Below are 17,899 nucleotides of genomic sequence, written 5' to 3' on the forward strand. Positions count from 1 at the left end.
ACAGAAGCAACATCCAGCTTCTCGTAGTCATATTACATGACTTCATTCAAACCCAGTGAGCAGAACTGTTGATAATGGCATCACTGTTGCCTTAAAGTTATTCTTAACTAACTTTAACTCACCATGTACAGTCTCAAAGGTAACTACCATCCAACGACCATTACAGCGTATATTTAAAGCAAACCTGAATGGCGTTCTCATAGTGGCGTTACTAGCGCCATTCTTATGTGACTAATGCGAAATCTGAATAGACATCATTTTTCAGATTTAGAAATTCGCCTACCATTTTCCATTTATGTTGCGCAACTCCTTCTAGGTGTTGTGACTTTTTTCTGTGATTTCTCCATTTGATCCACATTAATTCAGTTATACAGATTGAGACACTTTTCATATCTCTGACGCTCTCCTATTTATTTACATTCCATAACCTTTTCCAACTCAGGCTACCTTTATTTTGCATAACATTGGAATGAATTGCAAAAATTAAGTATTGCTTTACTGCTTGGACTGCATTGTATTACTTTAAGTCATCCCTCTGACATAACCATTTTATCTTTCATTTCTTTTCCCTTCCTTTCCTTTCAGAGATGGTGTCCATATATAGAGTACCCTCGAATTTATACCTCAGTACATTAAAACAGGTATATGTTCTATCCTCTTCCCTATTTCTATACAATGTGATCATTAATAAAACTGACAAACTGCAATGGAGGAGAAAAGGTGCAGATGGCACTGACCAATAAAAGTTTCTCAGACCATTTGCCATGCCTTCCTTTTGCATTGCAGGTTGTACGATTAATGCAGAATACTGTAAGCAGCAGAATGGGCTAGCATTCAAGTCAGGAACAAGCCAATCAGTAATCTGTCCCTGTAATTTGTCGGTTTTATTGATATCCACCCTATATAAAAGGCAATGTCCTGACAGACTGACTCATCATTGCCCAGCCCAAATCGCTAAGGCTAGAAACCTGAAATTTGGAGAGGGTGTGGATCTTATGCTGTAGGCATCGTTTATGAAGGTATTTTAAGAAATTCCAACCCTAAGCTGGTAAAATGGGGGACGAAGTGGTAGTTTTGAAGCTAGACCTATGACAATTGCTATTTGGTTTCTGGGTCAGAAATACAAACTTTATTACAACGGCAGTTGAAATATTTTAACAAAATTTCTTTTATTGTAATCACTGTTTAATAAAGTTTTTATATACACAATAATAAAATTTTGTTTTTCAGATACTCTGTTGATGGAAGGAACTGAACCTATATAAAATGGGAGGTCCTCAAGAGAAGATAAAATGTGTGTCCTGGTTTATTGACGCAAAATCTGATGTTCAGACTCAACGAAACTTCAGAACGAAGTATGGAAGAAGTCCACCATCGCGCCCTTCAATCCGTGCATGGCACAGTCGTTCACCTACAAAGTCCATCCGCATCACTGCCAGACAGTTACAACTACCACGTTCAATTGTGCACAATGTCCTCCACAAGAACTTATGGTTGTACGCTTACAAAGTGCAACTGTTACAGACACTTGAGGGAAATGACAAGCCAAAACGGACAGAGTTTGCACTCAACATGCTGGAACGCCTTTCGAAGGATGAACCATTCCTCAAGAGAGTTTGTTTCAGTGATGAGGCAACTTTCCATGTTTCTGGGACATTAAACAGACACAGTGTGAGAATCTGGGGATCTGAACACCCCCATGTGACTAGGGAGCTTCACTGGGATAGTCCAAAAGTGAATGTGTGGTGTGGAATCATGTGCAACCAAATAATTGGTCCATTTATCTTCAACCAGTGAACAATTACTGCAGATGTTTACCTCGACCTTCTGACTGAATATGTAGCACCACAATTGATTGACCTACAACCAACTATCGTTTTCCAGCAAGATGGTGCACAACCACATTGGGGACTGCATGTTTGTCAATTCCTCAATGAAACATTTCCGGGCAGATGGATTAGGAGGGATGGGCCAAATCCTTGGCCACCGCGTTCGCCAGATATCACTCCCTTGGACTTTTTTTATGGAGGTATGTAAAGGATATCATGTATCAAACACGGATACGTAACACTGCTAACTTGAAGAAAAGGATTCATAATGCCATTGCCACCATTGATGTCGCTGTGTTACAGCGAACATGGCTAGAAATCGAGTACCATCTTGATGTGCTTCACGCAACTAAAGGCGCCCATATAGAGGTCTATTAAACACTGTCAAAAGAACTTTTTTAAGCACTGCCATTATAATCAAATGTTGAAGTTTTAAAGGGACTTTATGGACACCCTGTACATGTTTCAGCATTTTTGGAAATTTAACCATATGGCTGTCAAATAGTGGGTGAAAGTTTTTCTTTTAAAATATATCATTATTGAAGAACCACTAAAGTATTTTTAAAGCTACATCTATGACCACTGGCATTTGACTTCCCAGCTAAAATAAAAAAATGCATGTTTCAGCTTTTTTGGAAACTGAACCCCTAAGGGAGTGAAATAGGGGATGAGACTTTTTATGAAAAAGATTTATTATGAAAGCTTTTTTAAAGCTAACTCTGTGAAAATTTAAATTTGGCTTCTCAGTTAGAAAAAAATATGTATGTTTCACTGTTTTTGGAACTTCAGCCCCTATGAGGGTGAAAGAGGGATGAAAGCTTTTATGGAAATATTTCAATGTGCAAGAATTCTCGAACTAAATCTATGAAAATTTGTATTTCGCTTCTCTGTTAGAAATCAAACATACGCACATCACTGCTTTTAGTAATTCAGCGCCTAAGGGGGTGAAATAGGGCCAGACTGATTCACTGAACCATCATCGCTCAGCACAAACTGCGAGGGACAAAAATTTGAAATTCAGAGAGGGTGTGGATCTTACACTGTAGGCATCATTCGAAAAGGGATTGGCTGAAATTCCACTCCTAAGGGCTGAGATAGCGGATGAAAGGCTTTTTAAAACTATGTCGCTATTAACGGTAATTTTGAAGCCAGAACTACAAAAACTGGTTTGGTTTCTCAGTCAGAAAAATGAAAATACGTGTTTCAGCATTTCTGAAAATTCAACTACGAAGGGAAACAATAATGGGTGAAATACTTTTTAAATGATTACTGAAGAACTAATAAAAGACTTTTAAGGCTACGCCTATGACAACTGGTATTTTATTTCTCGATTAGAAATTTAAAAAATACGTTTTTCAGTGTTTCTGGAAATTCAGTGCCTAAGGGGACGAAAACTTTTAAGGAAATATTTCGTTACATTAAAAAAATTTCAAAGCGGAATTTAGGGAAATTGGTGTTTCACTTCTCGGTTAAATATAAAGAAATATTTGTTAGGGGATGAAAGTTGCTATGAAAATACCTCCACAAGAACGCAAAACGCATGATTAATAAAATCTTTGGACTCCAGCTATCATAACCGCTTTTTCGTCAGAAGTACATTCGGAAAAGACCATGCTTATAAGGACTTAATTAGCGTGAGAAGCTTAAAAAGTGTTACAGTTTGTGAACTACATAAAAATTCGATTAAATAAAAACAAAAAAACACTGTAGACCATACAGTCTATGCGAACACAGCAGCGAGCCCTAATCTAGTCATACTACATATAGTTGGTTACAATCCTTTTTTTGTAACCAATACGTCCTTCTCACAGGTTTTCTGGGCTCCACTGATTAATAGTGAGCTTCACACTGTTCTTCCGAGTTGTTTTCTTTTTATGCACAATATTTCGATAACCGACCCATACATCTTCTTCAGATGCTTTGAATTTTGCCGTTATGTGTACTTGCTGTCTGGACTTCAACCACATTGGTTGCACACTGTTAATGCCTCCTCCTTCTAACCAGTCTTTACTTCGAAACTTTGTTGATCGTATACCACAAATAAAAAATTAATCATCTGGTTGTACGATTTTAACTTAAGGTTTTCTATATACTCACCATTTGTTTCTTCCCATATTACTTACTCCTTTGCCATTGTAGCCAGAAAAACGTGTCATGTTATCATTTTATTATGTTGCTAGTTATTAAATCACAATGACACATCATAAATGTTATTTTAGAGGCCATGTTAACATGTCATATGTGTTATTTTTAGTGGTCATATATTCGGCTCTTTCTTCCTTGCATCAATGTGACTTCGTTAACAAGCGAAAACAGTTCAAAATTTATGCATTATACAAGTATTGTTACGCAGTTTAGTCACCTGCCTTATAAACCAAGCTCCCAGGACGTATGATCCGTTTTTTCAGTAAGCGTTTCCTATGTTGAATGCATAATGAATGCCCATGTGTTTTTTCTGCAAATAACTAACTGAAAGCCACCCTGTTCAAAACAATATACGGCCATCCAATCAGTTTTTTTTTCAGAATCTGTGAAAATTATAAATAATTATTTCGTAGTATGATATCTTTCAGGATATCGCTTTTTCACCACATCAGTACCATACACTCCTTTATCTTTGCTAATTGATGGATCTGCAAGAAATAACCAATTTTTTGTACTCTTTATAAGGTAGACGACAAGCCAGCATGAGGATGCAGAAGGCAATGTAAACCATTACATTAAAGACCCACAATGTGTATCCGTAGGACATGTGACCTGTAATTCAAAAAGTGGCATGATGATCGCTCTATTGGCAAAAGATATCGGACTAGGCCCCAATTCATCTGCGGAAGCGACTGTCATGGGTGAGCTGACCATGAGGAAAGAGTGAATAACCAGCGGTAGGACGACGTTCTACGAGTTGGAGCGTGGTATATCAGAAGCTTGAACGTGATAGGAAAGCTAGAAAATCTGAAAAGGGAAGTGCTAAATCTCAGTCTAGATATAATAGGCATCAGTGAAGTGAACTGGAAATAAGACAAGAATTTCTCGTCAGGTGTGTTATATCCTAGCCAGTAATGCCACCCGAGACCGCTGCCAAAAGGTTGGCAGCATCAAAGTCCGGACGTCGTCCGCATAAGCAGCGCCAGCGAGACAGGAAATCGCCGCAAGTCTGCGCGCGCCACCGCTGGCTTCTGGCTTCTTAAGCGCTGGAGTCGCGACGCTAAGACAGTTCTGTATTCGCCGCTCAGTTGTATACTCGCCACCGAATTGTGTACTTGCTAGTCAGTTGTGTGTTCATCGCAGCTGATTTGTTGTTTGTCATCAGCCGACGCTGACCTAGCCGCTCCGACTCGAATTAGACAGATCTCTGTAGACATGGAGTTCACTACTGTGTTTCTGTATCTTCGTTAATAAAGATAAGTACCGACTTTTATTTAATCAGAGTGTTTGGGTTTTCATCTTTCTGTTCACTGTTCCAGCGGACCGGTCGGCCCGCTATTAAAAGTGTGGCGGTGACTTCGTAAGCCGTTTCTACAGCGAATTGTTTGTCGCTACGAACGCCGCCACAAAAAGGTGAGTATAGGGTAATATCAGCAGCAGCAGAAAATGGTGTAACAGGAGTAGAATTCGTTATAAATAGGAAGGTACATCAGAGAGTAAGATACTGTGAGTAGTTCACTCATAGGTTGTTCTCATCAGAATCGACAGCAAACCAACTCCGACGACGATTGTTCGGGTATTCATGCCGACGTCGCAAGCAGAAGATGGAAAGATACATAAAGTACATGAGGGCATTGAACGGATGTTTAGTACATAAATGGAGATGAAAATTCAGTAATCATGGGGGACTGGAATGCGATTGTAGGGGAAGGAGAAGAAAAATGGTTACTGGGCAATATGCACATTCGCACAGACTAAGGTCAATGGCCATGCTCACAGGTGCCTGAACTCTTACGGGAATCGTCACCTTAGTGTGCGCGAGTAATGAGTGGATGGGCAAATATCTATTAGGTACATTACGTATGTAGATTGTGGACAGTTGGGAATGTGGGTCTCACGGGAAGCATGCAAGCGAGAAGTCGCTGCAGTCGCGCTGTTCATCTGTGACCTCGGTGGCTCAGATGGTTAGAGCGTCTGCCATGTAAGCAGGAGATCCTGGGTTCGAGTCCCGGTCGGGGCACACATTTTCAGCTGTCCCCATCGATGTATATCAACAACACCTGTCTACAGTTGAAGGTTTCAATTAATTATCATTTAAAGCCACTATTCACGTTGGTGTGTAGAATGTCTGGGATTGGTGATATGCCATCAGACTTTCGGAAAAACATCATCCACACAATTACGAAGATTTCAAGAGCCGATAAGCGCGATAATTATCGCACAATCATCTCAGTAGCTCATGCATCCAAGCTGCTGACAACAATAATATAAAGAAGAATGGAAAAGAAAGTTGAGGTTCTGTTTTATGGCGATTAGTTTGGCTTTAGGAAAGGTAAAGGCGTCACAGAGGTGATTCTGACTTAACGCTTGATAATGGAAGCAAGACATTAAAAAAAATCAAGACACGTTCGTACTATATGTCGATCTTCGCAAAGCATTCGACAGCATGAAACAATGCGTTATGTTCGAAATTCTGAGAAAAATATGGGTAACCTATAAGGAAAGACGGGTAATATACAACATGTACAAGAGCCAGGTGGAAAGAATAACATGGAAGACCAACAACGAAGTGCTCTGATTAAAAAGGGTGTAAGACAGGGATGTAGTCTCTCGCCCAGGTTTAAGACTGCGGAATTAAAATCCAAGATGAAAGGACATCAGTGATAAGAATAGCTGACGACATTTCCATCCTCAGTCAAAGTGAAGAAGAACTTCGACACATGTTGAATGGAATGAGCAGATTAATGAGTACAGAATATAGACTGAGAGTAAATCGAAGAAAGACGAAAGTAATGAAAACAGCGAGAAAGTTAAAATCAGGATTGGTCACCACGAAGAAGAAGAAGTTGAGGAATTCTGGTACCTAGGCAGCAAAATAATACAAGATGGGCGGAGCAAGGACGTAAAGAGCAGCCTACCACTATAACGAGTTAGGTTTCCAGTCATGTTCAAGTTATTTAACCCATCTACCCATCACGATCACGCATCACGTCAATAAATATTAATGTTATTCCTGCGAATGCCGGCCGCTGTGGCCGAGCGGTTCTAGGCGCTTCAGACCGGAAACTAGCTGCTGCTACGGTCGCAGGTTCGACTCCTGCCTGGGCATGGATGTCTGTGATGTCCTTAGTTTAGTTAGGTTTAAATAATTCTAAGACTAAGGGACTGATGACCTCAGATGTCAAGTCCCATAGTGCTTAGAGCCATTTGAACCATTCCTGCGAATAATAACAACTCTTCTAACGTAGTACCATGACATATTGGCGACACTCTAACGAGGAGTAACAAAATCGCTATAGTATTCACATCGGCTTGTCGATATCATGATGTAGGGAACCCACTGATGAATCGAATATGCAGTTTAAAGACAACTGACTGGGACTTGGTGCTGCCTAAGCTCAAAACGTATCCGACATGTGGGAAGAGTACGAGGAACGTAGAAGGAAGTACCGAGAATTTCGGCGCGTTTCACTTCAGAAGTTGGAGAAGTCGAACTCACAAATCATCGGTAAAAACCGAAACAATGGATAAAGGATTCCTCGGGAAACCGAAAATATTGACAAAAAAATAATTAAAACTGTACATTCTTTAAAGGAGTAAAAGAGGGGGTACATTTCACTCAGCCAATGAACACGATAATTCTACGCTACTGGCCATTAAAATTGCTACACCACGATGATGACGTGCTACAGACGCGAAATTTAACCGACAGGAAGAAGATGCTGTGATATGCAAATGATTAGCTTTTCAGAGCATTCACACAAGGTTGGCGCCGGTGGCGACACCTACAACGTGCTCACATGAGGAAAGTTTCCAACCGATTTCTCATACACAAACAGCAGTTGACCGGCGTTGCCTGGTGAAACGTTGTTGTGATGCCTCGTGTAAGGAGGAGAAATGCGTACCATCACGTTTCCGACTTTGATAAAGGTCGGATTCTAGCCTATCGTGATTGCGGTTTATCGTATCGCAACATTGCTATTCGCATTGGTCGAGATCCAATGACTGTAAGCAGAATATGGAATCGGTGGGTTTAGGAGGGTAATACGGAACGCCGTGCTGGATCCCAACGGCCTCGTATCACTAGTAGTCGAGATGACAGGCATCTTATCCACATGGCTGTAACGGATCGTGCAGCCACGTCTCGATCCCTGAGCCAACAGATGGGGACGTTTTGCAATACAACAACCATTGCACGAACAGTTCGACGACGTTTGCAGCAGCATCGACTGTCAGGTCAGAGACCATGGCTGCGGGTACCCTTGACGCTGCATCACAGACAGGAGCGCCTGAGATGGTGTATTCAACGACGAAACTGGGTGCACGAACGGCGAAACGTCATCTTTTCGGATGAATCCAGCTTCTGTTTACAGCATCATGATGTTCGCATTCGTGTTTGGCGACATCGCGGTGAACGCACATTGGAAGTGTGTATTCGTCATCGCCATACTGGCGTATCACCCGGCGTGATGGTATGGTGTGCCATTGGTTACACGTCTCGGTCACCTCTTGTTCGCAATGACAGCACTTTGAACAGTGGACGTTACATTTCAGATGTGTTACGACCCGTGGCTCTACCCTTCATTCGATCCCTGCGAAACCCTACATTTCAGCAGGATAATGCACGACCACATGTTGCAGGTCCTGTACGGGCCTTTCTGGATACAGAAAATCTTCGACTGCTGCCCTGGCCAGCACATTCTCCAGATCTATCACCAATTGCCGGCCGCTGGTGGCCGAGCGGTTCTGGCGCTACAGTCTGGAACCGCGCGACCGCTACGGTCGCAGGTTCGAATCCTGCCTCGGGCATGGATGTGTGTGTTGTCCTTAGGCTAGTTAGGTTTAAGTAGTTCTAAGTTCTAGGGGACTGATGACCTCAGATGTTGAGTCCCATAGTGCTCAGAGCCATTTGAACCATTTTTTTTCTATCACCAATTGATAACGTCTGGTCAATGGTGGCCGAGCAAGTGGCTCGTCACAATACTCCAGTCACTACTCTTGATGAGCTGTGGTATCGTGTTGAAGCTGCATAGGCAGCTGTACCTGTACACGCCATCCAAGCTCTGTTTGACTCAATGCCCACGCGTATCAAGGCCGTTATTACGGCCAGCGGTGGTTGTTGTGGGTACTGATTTCTCAGGATCTATGCACCCAAATTGCGTGAAAATGTAATCACATGTCAGTTCTAGTATAATGTATTTGTCCAATGAATACCCGTTTGTCATCTGTATTTCTTCTTGGTGTAGCAATTTTAATGGCCAGTAGTACAACTTTACGTGGAGCGAAGGGAGGAAAGAGACACCTAAGAGCAGACTTGATGACACGACACTGTGATGGCAGCTTCATCTAACAATTGGAGCTCACTACCAAAAGGACAGTGTAGTAATTCCGTTTGCTGAAAGAGACTATTGTGCCGCACTGAGCCATAGAATCTTTCCGAACGTACGCAGTTCGATATCTTGCCACACGGCTGGATACGAGTCAGTACCTTTCCATTAGTTTTCCGATCTACCCATCCAATCTTCTGCAGCACCAGATTTCAAAAGTTTCTGTTCTGTTCTTGCCTATTCATTTTACGGACTATAATACGCTCTTTTCTCTTCGAAAAACTGCCTCCAAAATTCAGGTACGCCTTATTCTCGAAATTAATATAAAAATGTCCAGCGTTTGATTTAAACTTTTTGCCAGTCTTAAAAATGGCCATATATGCGATGCCGCGGGAAAACTATTTTTATCTGGCAACAATGAAAAAACTGGCAGCAGCAGTGCACCAATGAGACGAACATGAGTTGCGGGGATTCCCTCCCGCTCCGCTATCACAAACCTAGAACACTATCTTATGATGCGCCATTGCAGTCTACGGTCCCAGTGAACTTGAATTGAAAGTGATTTGTGTTGTCGGTAACAGCACAATATTTTTGTTAGTAGCTAGTTTTGTAACGAAAAAAACAAAGGTGTTCATATTATGCGGGTTATAAATTGAAAGTAATAGCGTATGCAGAATAACATGGAAACAGAGCAGCTGAACGCCATTTCGGTCCTCCACCAACAGAAAAAAACCATTCGCGATTGGCGAGCTATTAATGAAGAACTGAAGAATATGAGGATAACTAAATGTGCATTAGGGGACTGAATGAAAAATGACCAAAACTACCAGATGACGTACTGAATTTGATTCAAGGACACGCGTCAAAATGTCATTGGCATTCATACAAAAATGATTCAAATACAAATTCGTAAGCTAGAGCTACTGTGGAGCTTAACAGACTTTTAAGGGTGGAGCTGGATAGTGCAACAGGTTAGGGTGACCATCTCTCCCTATTTCCCGGGATCTCCTGTATTTGAACACATTTTTTCATAATCTCCCGGCTCCCGTATTTTCAGGCTCATTGAGCGGTTTTCTCCAATTTTTACCATTTTTATGAATGTACAAATATTTTTCAATCATTTCGATTTTGCGAGCACGTTCAGAATTCGTTGGACAGCAGAAACAAATGTTTCTATATCGATATTATATCTAATCGATTATCTTATAAATGGTAAACCGACGCTTGGTGGTTACAAGTGACTTCGTTTCAGCGCCAGTGCTTACTGTGAACTGTTGTTCCCGATTTTATGATGGGCAGCGAGGATGAAGCTAAAACGCCACCAAAAAAGAAACCGGAATATATGTGTACATATCTTACGAAGAGGGAAGTTTTATATTCCTGGATTGGACCAGCACTGTCAAATGTTTATAAAGCAAACTGCTCAATCTGGAAACTTGAGTTTAGAATCGCAAGAACGATTGTGTACAGCACATTATTACTTCAGGTAATAAACTGTTATTATTATGTATCTAAAAAATACACCACTGGCCATTAAAATTGCTACACCAAGAAGAAATGCAGATGATAAACGGGTATTCATTGGATAAATATATTATAGTAGAACTGACATGTGATTACATTTTCACGCAATTTGGGTGCATAGATCCTGAGAAATCAGTACCCACAACAACCACCGCTGGCCGTAATAACGGCCTTGATACGCCTGGGCAATGAGTCAAACAGATGGTGTGTACAGGTACAGCTGCCGATGCAGCTTCAACGCGATACCACAGTTCATCAAGAGTAGTGACTGGCGTATTGTGACGAGCCACTTGCTCGGCCACCATTGACCAGACGTTATCAATTGGTGAGAGATCTGGAGAATGTGCTGGCCAAGGCATCAGTCGAACATTTTCTGTATCCAGAAAGGCCCGTATAGCACCTGCAACATGCTCTCGTGCATTATCCTGCTGAAATGTAGGGTTGCGCAGGGATCGAATGAAGGGTAGAGCCACGGGCCGTAACACATCTGAAATGTAACGTACACTGTTCAAAGTGCCGTCAATGCGAACAAGAGGTGACCGAGACTTGTAACCAATGGCACCCCATACCATCACGCTGGGTGATACGCCAGTATGGCGATGACGAATACACGCTTCCAATGTGCGTTCACCGCGATGTCGCCAAACATGGATGAGACCATCAAGATGCTGTAAACAGAACCTGGATTCATCCGAAAAAAAAATGTCGTTTAACCATTCGTGTAACCAGGTTCGACGCTGAGTACACCGTCTCAGGCGCTCCTGTCTGTTATGCAGCGTCAAGGGTAACCGCAGCCATGGTCTCCGAGTTGAAAGTCCATGCTGCTGCAAACGTCGTCGAACTGTTCGTGAAGATGGTGGTTGTCTTGCAAACGTCCCCATCTGTTGACTCGGGGATCGAGACGTGGCTTCACGATCCGTTACAGCCATGCGGATGATATGGCTGTCATCTCGACTGCTACTGATACGAGGCCGTTGGGACCCAGCACGGCGTTCCGTATTACCCTCCTGAACCCACAGATTCCATATTCTGCTAACAGTCATTGGATCTCGACCAACGCGAGCAGCAATGTCGCGATACGATAAACCGCAATCGCTACAGGCTACAATCCGACCTTTATCAAAGTCGGAAACGTGATGGTACCCATTTCTCCTCCTTACATGAGTCATCACAACAACGTTTCACCAGGCAACGCCGGTCAACTGCTGTTTGTGTATGAGAAATTGGTTGGAAAATTTCCTCATGTGAGCACGTTGTAGGTGTCGCCACCGGCGCCAACCCTCTGTGAGTGCTCTGAAAAGCTAATCATTTTCGTATCACAGCATCTTCTTCCTGTCGGTTAAATTTCGCGTCTGTAGCACGTCATCTTCGTGGTGTAGCAATTTTAATGGCCAGTAGTGTATTTGCGGGCAGGCTAAAGCTGAAATGATAGTAATGAACGTATTGGTCCCAAGAAGTGTGAAAGATATTTTGGAAGTTTTAAATGACCCCAAAAAGTGTAGCATGTTCTTTTCTTTAGCAACAGATGCCTCCAATCACCTAAACAGGAAAATGTTTCCAGTTTTAATGCGATATTTTGACCCCTTTAGTGGAATTCAAAACAACTGTGGGATTTCGAACAGGCAGATCGAACTGCAATGGATGCCCACTGGTTGTTAAAAAACTCACTAAAGTCAAATAATTTGAATGTCAGTAATATATCATCATAAAGTGCTAGCAGTGCCAATATAACTTACGGCAAGCACCATTCAGTCATGAAACTATTAAGTAATGAGACTGAAAAAATTCTCAAAACCAGTTGTTTTAAAGATGTGCTTTATAATGCCATGAAACGTGCATGCAATTGTCTGCAGTATGTAGATGATGAAGTGTTAGTATTAAAAATATACAGTCACTGTTCCCCGTCTGCCAAACGAAGGGTAACGATAAAATCTATTTTTTTAATGTGTGTTTTCTTTGAATGGGCTGAAGTCACACAACATGTAAACACTAAATAGTTATCTCTCACACCTATTGCAGAAAGACTTTTAAAAAATTAAGAGCCTATAAAAAGCTATTTTAAGAGCGTAGATGATTAAGACTGTGCTAAAGTTTTGAAAAAGTATTTTTGCAACGAAAATACAGAAGTAGACACATTTTTTTCAGGCTTATATTAATTTCTTTGTGAATGCTGGCAATGTTTTTATTAAAAAAAGCCAAATATTTAGCGAATTTCGATCTTAGTATTATGGATTCCCATGGAGCTGTACAGTTACTTATTAGTGAAGTTAGACAGAGAAGGCAAGATAGAGTTTTTGGTAATGGTACTCATGAACTGTTAGCCACTGTCCTTGATTCAAATTTCAAATCTACTAGTGAGAATTACCTCATCGAGTTCTGTGATTCTTTAAATTCTTACTCAGTTAAGGAATCTGATGATGGTTCAAAGTGTTCAATCTCACTATGACATGCTTGAAGTTGTGGTATGTGTGAAGCTGGATTGCGTGAATGAGGAGGAATTATATGAGGAAGTTTGTAGTTCCAATGATGCAATTAAATGTGCTGTCTCTATAAAGGGTAGCGTTAGCCAGAAACGGATAAAAGCTTCAAATCGAATAATGTGAATGTTGAAAACTTGGGTAAGCTGGTAGTTTATTTTATAGATATATCAGGGAGTAATGCTCACACCGAGAGATTATTTTCTCTTATCAATAATAAGTGGACAGATGTAAAGAATAGGGGTAGTTTTCCTTATTCATGCAGTGAATTCTTTGAATTTGCTAAAAATGATATAAAACTACTGACTTAGCCAAAATATGTTGCAAATTATGTGTAAGTATTTGCGATATGTAATTAAATTTTTATCTTTCACAAATACTGCTTTGATTCTTGGTGAAACTGCGCCGTCCTCTTAATTTCCTTATTTTTTTGTCAAGGATATAAGTACCCTCGTTTTCTTTTAAAGAAGTTGGTCACCCTACTACAGGTTTAAGAAGCGTCATGGACTCAGTATGCAAAACAAAGCCAAAAAATCTCAGAAAATGCCACAAGATTATGAAGAGAAAATATCTTTCCATCGCTTTATTATTCAACAACCAAAGAAAACCAGGGTGGAACTAAGCCAAATAGCGAATATGGACGAAACTCCTCTGACATTTGATGTCCAGAGAAACAAAACTGTTGCCACGAAAGATGCCAAAATTGTAACTACAACAACAAGCGGAGACGAAAAAATGCACTATACTGTTGTCCTTTCGTTCCTGTGCTGACGGTACTAAACTCAGTCCAGTGATCATTTTCAAGCCCAAAACAATGCCAAACCTTCTGATATACCGCCAGGTGTTGTCCACGATCATGACAAGGGTTGGATGCACGAGGGTGGTATGAAATTATGGCAGACAGTGGCAGAAAAGGAAATGTGATTTATTGAAGAAGAGTTCTCTTCTAGTGCTATATCAGTTTAATACTCATTTGAAAAATTCCGTGAAAGCGAAACTGATGCAGGGAAATACAGAACTTGCTGTTATTCCAGGAGGACTTACTTCAACATTGCAACCCCTTGATGGCTCGATAAATAAACCATTTAAAGTGTGTATGAGAGAGGAATTGAAGAAATAGATGATGGATGAAATCCAACATGAATTCGGGTCGAAGAGGGCGTTAAAACGACCTACAATCAAACAAGTGTGTCAGTGGGTAAAACAGTCGTGGTCTGGAGTGCGAGATGTTATTGTTCAATCTTTCAAGAAGTGCGGCATAAGTAACACCCTCGATGACAGTGAAGACCATCTTATACATGAAGAAGGCAGCGATCACGACGAAGAAGAAGAAGAAAATTCAGATGACATTTCTCAGAGTATTTAAAAGTCAGTTCTGTTTCAGTTTCATAAACGAACATTTCCTTTTTAGTCTGGCTTTACAATGTAATAAAAATTGTAAAAATTTTATTTTTGTAAATTTCTTAAACATTAATGTGTATCTTATAGCATGTAGCGTCTTACAGTCCATAAAGTACTGTACTGTTTATCATCCACATTTCACTTTCATATACGGCTACATTCAAGACAGCGGCGGATGCAGAAAAACCTCAAGGAGGGGGTGCTAAAGATATCTTGAGCTACCTTTACTTTTACCTTAGTAAAAAATAATCAAGTCACATGCAAAGTTTAAGGAAGCTTTATTTAAACTGATTATACTAGTATCGAAGGTTCTCTGTACAAGAAAGCAGTAGAATATTCGTGACTTTTCTCGAACAAATGCCAGACAGAATAACATTCCGAGATCACTAGAACGGCAGCGACTTTTCTCGTAGGTATGTGTTAGCTATCTGCGTGCGAGACAGAAACGTATAAAAGACGATGACGCGGACGGGTGTGTTACATAGGAAAGTACAGCTACTCGATAACTCGATTCAGTAGAGTCGACTGACGAAAGAAACGTGTTGTGACTGACAATTCGCAATTTTTCACAACACAACTTTTATTGATGTTTCACAAAATTGATGACTGAACATACAAACTAAAGGTAACAATAACGAATTAGTCTCCTAATGGAGGCAAACAAAAGTTCACTTCTTATTTTCCACAAAGGTTCGTGGTAACACACTCACACACTAGTAAAAGTCCGATTCCGAGACGAAGACGTAATCTTCGACGGTTGCAGTACAAGTGGTCGGCATCTACATCTACATTTATCCTCCGCAAGCCACCCAACGGTGTGTGGCGGAGAGCACTTTACGTGCCACTGTCATTACCTGCCTTTCCTGTTCCAGTCGCGTATGGTTCGCGGGAAGACCGGCTGCCGGAAAGACTCCGTGCGCGCTCGAATCTCTCTAATCTTACATTCGTGATCTCCTCGGGAAGTATAAGTAGGGGGAAGCAATATATTCGATACCTCATCTAGAAACGCACCCTCTCGAAACCGGGACAGCAAGCTACACCGCGATGCAGAGCGCCTCTCTTGCAGAGTCTGCCACTTGAGTTTGCTAAACATCTACGTAACGCTATCACGCTTACCAAATAACCCTGTGACGAAACGCACCGCTCTTCTTTGGATCTTCTCTATCTCCTCTGTCAAGCCGACCTGGTACGGATCCCACACCGATGAGCAATACTCAGGTATAGGTCGAACGAGTGTTTTGTAAGCCACCTCCTTTGTTGATGGACTACATTTTCTAAGGACTCTCCCAATGAATCTCAACCTGGCACCCGCATTACCAACAATTAATTTTATATAATCCTTCCACTTCAAATCGTTCCGTACGCATACTCCTAGATATTTTACAGAAGGAACTGCTACCAGTGTTTGTTTCGCTATCGTATAATAATACAATAAAGGATCCTTCTTCCTATGCATTCGCAATACACTACATTTGTCTATGTTATGGGTCAGTTGGCACTTCCTGCACCAAGTGCCTATCCGCTGCAGATCTTCCTGCATTTTCGCTGCAATTTTCTAATGCTGCAACTTCTCTGTATACTACAGCATCATCCGGGAAAAGCCGCATGGAACTTCCGACACTATTTACTAGGTCATTTATACATATTGTGAAAAGCAATGGTCCCATAACACTCCTCTTTGGCACGTCAGAGGTTACTTTAACGTCTGTAGACGTCTCTCCATTGAGAACAACATGCTGTGTTCTGTTTTCTAAAAAGTCTTCAATGCAGCCGCACAGCTGGTCTGATATTCCGTAGGCTCTTACTTTGTTTATCAGGCGACAGTGCGGAACTGTATCGAACGCCTTACGGAAGTCAAGGAAAATGGCATCTACCTGGGAGCCTGTATCTAATATTTTCTGGGCCTCATGAACAAATAAAGCGAGTTGGGTCCCACACGATCGCTTTTTCCGGAATCCATGTTGATTCCTACAGAGTAGATTCTGAAATGACATGATACGCGATCAGAAAAACATGTTCTAAAATTCTACAACAGATCGATGTCACAGATATAGGCCTACAGTTTTGCGCATCTGCTCGACGACCCTTCTTGAAAACTGGAACTACCTGTGCTCTTTTCCAATTATTTGGAACCTTCCGTTCCTCTAGAGACTTGCGGTACACGGCTGTTAGAAGGGGGGCAAGTTCTTTCGCGTACTCTGTGTAGAATCGAATTGATATCCCGTCAGGTCCAGTGGACTTTCCTCTGTTGAGTGATTTCAGTTGCTTTTCTATTCCTTCGACACTTATTTCGATGTCAGCGATTTTTTCGTTCGTGCGAGGATTTAGAGAAAGAACGGCACTGCGGTCTTCCTCTGTGAAACAGTTTTGGAAAAAGGTGTTTAGTATTTCAGCTTTACGCATGTCATCCTCTGTTTCAGTGCCATTATCATCGCAGAGTGGATATGCTGTTTCGATCCACTTATTGATTTAACGTAAGACCAGCGTGAACTGAACTTCGGGCCTGGTTCTAGCACCTAAATAGCTGTCTCCCGTCAATCAGATTTCGGCGTAGTGATACTTGATGCAGGCCGTGGCTCGAGCTCCCCCTGCAGGAAGTAGTGCTCGGAATGTCTGTTTCCATTACCTTATGTGTAAATAGCCGGTGTTTACCATGGTGCTTTTGGGTACGCCTTTGAGCATAGACAACATCGTCGTCTGTGGTGTAATGTGGGTTGCCGGCCCTCAGGGGTTACCTTGGCTCCGGTATAACAAAACTCAGGAATAGCGTGCGGACTAACTTGCAGGGGCGGCGCGCGTGGCAATGCGGGCCGCCCCGCAAGGGACTGAGGGGAGGAGGGGGGAGCGGGGGCGTTGGGACCCCCATCTGTACCCGCCACAGATTCAAGACAATTACTTTCAGAAAATACTCGCTAACATTTAAGTCTAAATTAGATCTATTTCTCATTTTTGTCATTCTTCATTGTACACCCCTGGAAATTGAAATAAGAACACTGTGAATTCATTGTCCCAGGAAGGGGAAACTTTATTGACACATTCCTGGGGTCAGATACATCACATGATCACACTGACAGAACCACAGGCACATAGACACAGGCAACAGAGCATGCACAATGTCGGCACTAGTACAGTGTATATCCACCTTTCGCAGCAATGCAGGCTGCTATTCTCCCATGGAGACGATCGTAGAGATGCT

The 17,899-nt window shown here is 41.7% G+C and overlaps 1 non-coding gene across 1 annotated transcript; it reads left to right on the top strand.

Annotated features, from left to right (window-relative positions):
* Positions 1 to 5,920: 5,920 nt before the first annotated feature.
* Trnat-ugu (transfer RNA threonine (anticodon UGU)) lies at positions 5,921 to 5,994 on the top strand. The gene has a single exon. It is a non-coding gene; the product is annotated as a tRNA-Thr (tRNA).
* The last annotated feature ends 11,905 nt before the right edge of the window (positions 5,995 to 17,899 follow it).

This window comes from Schistocerca nitens, chromosome 4, assembly GCF_023898315.1.
Source record: "Schistocerca nitens isolate TAMUIC-IGC-003100 chromosome 4, iqSchNite1.1, whole genome shotgun sequence".
Taxonomy (NCBI): domain Eukaryota; kingdom Metazoa; phylum Arthropoda; class Insecta; order Orthoptera; family Acrididae; genus Schistocerca; species Schistocerca nitens.